This window comes from Trachymyrmex septentrionalis, unplaced genomic scaffold (assembly GCF_001594115.1).
Source record: "Trachymyrmex septentrionalis isolate Tsep2-gDNA-1 unplaced genomic scaffold, Tsep1.0 scaffold97, whole genome shotgun sequence".
NCBI lineage: Eukaryota > Metazoa > Arthropoda > Insecta > Hymenoptera > Formicidae > Trachymyrmex > Trachymyrmex septentrionalis.
Window position 1 is genome coordinate 1,315,042 of NW_017306160.1, and position 3,042 is coordinate 1,318,083.

Consider the following 3,042-nt stretch of genomic DNA (forward strand, 5'->3'; position numbering starts at 1 on the left):
GGCGAAGAGGACTTCTGCACGGAAAAGAAGTCGTCCTCGTTGTTTTTATTGTACAGTAGCAGCGGATAATTTACTTTGTCATCTTTTATTCGGCGCCTGTGCATAAAGGCAAAACGTCGAAAGTTCTCTCTAGCGGGAGGACTTTGCATACCGCGATAGAAAAAAAATACGATTCTAAGTATGTGTACAAGGGAACATCACGTACCCGAAGACGCGCCTTAAGCGTTCACGATTCAATGTACATTCATTTATGTCGTTCATATATCGTTATACACGTGCGAGAAAACCGAGAACACTAGTACACGCGCGCGCGCACACCCTCAGAAAGGAAAATTTTTTCCGCAACTATACTTATTGCCGTTGAATCGATACTATTTTATATGAATTGCCTATAGGAACGCATGTCACGAGCCGAGCAAATATGATGAAAGAGGGAATAATAGATACAACACATACATGTACAAAATTATTATTAATGATTAATATTAATATTATTGCTGTGGATTAGTTTAATTAATTACTCGGTCGTCATTACCAGGTATTGTTAGTCAGGTATTTACAAATATTACGATATAATTGTGGTTTCAGTTTTTATACGATAGGGAAAAATATATATGCGATCGATCGATTTAACAATTAAACATAAGAGAATTATTTTTGAAATATAGGCATATCTGGATATATTTTTTCAAAGAGTATTAAAATTTCTTATAATTTAAATTGATTTTATGTAAAGTGATTTTATTTAACGCTTGTTTCGCTGTGACGGCTTATTTCGAGCGTAGCAATGAAATAAAAGAAATAAAATGAAAACAATTTAAATATTATTAACATTTTAAATATATTCTAAGCTTATTGTGATATTGATTGATGATTGATTGATTGATGTATCAAAAAGATAAGTTACTAATAAAAAGATAGAATCATCATTTGGGATCTTGTTATCTTAGTTAAAAATTAATTAATTAATTAATCTTAATTAAAAATTTAATTTTCAATGAGAAAATTCTTATTACATACATTACTTTTCATTTGTATATTTTTAATCATATTTATGATAAAATTAATACTATACATTATTATAAAGTATATATTATATAATACAATAATTAGAGTTTATTTTAAAATATTTATAATTGATTTTAAAATAAAACAGATTTATTATTTACTTAATGTAAAGATGTAATATGTGTTTAAGTTGTTAATATGTGACTAAGTTTTATCTTTTTTTCGTCAACTAAAGTTTGATATTATTATAAATTTATTTACTGATATCTGTATTGATATCTGTACTTACATTACTTTTTACTGATACAGATATCACTACATTTTTATCAAAAAAAAAACAATTTTTTATATTTTTTCAAAATAATTTATTATAGCTAAAAATGTAAATCAATATAAAAAAAAGGTACAAAATAAATATGCATAATCTAATTTTATTATATGACTATTCAATTCGATGTTATTAGACTGTCATAAAATACGGAATGAAATATATATAGATCAAAAAATTAAATTATATTTAAACTCAATACATAACTCATATATACACACACACACACACACACACACACACACACATATACATCTTGATTGCATTATATTTTAATTTAAAAAATCGGTAAAGTCAGCTATCGTATAATTCATAATTTTATGATTTCACAGTACAGGTTTTTTATGGAGCTTATACGGGTATATATTTTATTTTACATTTTTTACAAGTAAGCTTTTTACTCCTGAAACTGAAAAGGAGCTGAAAAGATAGTTGGACTGTCCCGATTTTTAATTTATATCGATCGATCGCATATAATGATAAGCACAGGCAAGCTAGCTTTTAATAATAAAACCGCGAGAGCGAGTCCAATTCGTTCACACATGCGCCGCGGAAAGTGTTCCAACAAAATTTGCGTGGCTGTTGCAAGGATTAATTTCCGTGAACTGCCACCTGCCCACCTGCCCTTGCAAACTACGTTGCCTCGACAAATGTGTCTAATTTATTAATGAAATGTGTAATGGGACGATAATTAACAAGTTGAATTAGTTGAATACTTGTACGCTAAAAAAAGGACGAAGTATGTGTAAGAAAGAGAGCGAGAATATGAATATTAGTATGTTTGTATGCGCGTGATGCGCGTTGAATGTATATTGCATGCATACGTGAATGTTGTGAATACTTATTCATTATTTTTTCTTTTTGCTTTTTCGTTCGCAAATTGTTATCGCTTGATTTTGAATTTTATCAAAGTGTCGTATTAATCGTGGTATTAATCCAGAAATAAATTTCGGTTTTCTCATGATAATAGCTCAACAATTGCTCTGTAGAATACATTATTGTTTGATAATATGTAATAACATCTAATATTAACTACAGGAATAAACATGAAAAGAAAAGATTTTCGTAGGAATTGTTTTTTATACAACTATCTACGTGAACGACATAGTGCTGAAACTGCACACGAGTTCAACATTCGATCAAGAATTAATTATTCAATGCACAATTTAGCTATATTGCAAAATTTTCACATTAGTTATAAAATTGTGTTTTAATAAATTAAGAATTATTTTATTCCAAGACAACTATTTTTCAAAGCAGAATAAAATAACCCTTCAGAATTTTTAACATTTAAATACTACAATATATTATAAACTATGATATATGTATATTAGAGCTCAAGAAATTTTAAGATTAAAATATGCCTTAAAAAATTATAATATTTTCAGAAATATGTTATCTTAAATATTAAATTTATGATGATTCCACTGTGTTTAAAAATTTGTATATTTGTGAATAATAGAAACCTCTTTCTTTTTACTATTTTTTAAACAAATTTTATTTTATAGAAGAATAAAATTTTTAGAAAAATTAGGAAAATAATTTATTTATTATTTTATTTATAATAGCCTATGTGTTTGTTTTTATATCGATCGAAGCAAGGAAATTTTATCATTTTCAAACACAATTCAGATGGAATCTTATTACTTTAATGCATCTTCTTCTAATATTAAAAATAAAATTGAAATATAAAATTGAAACTTATT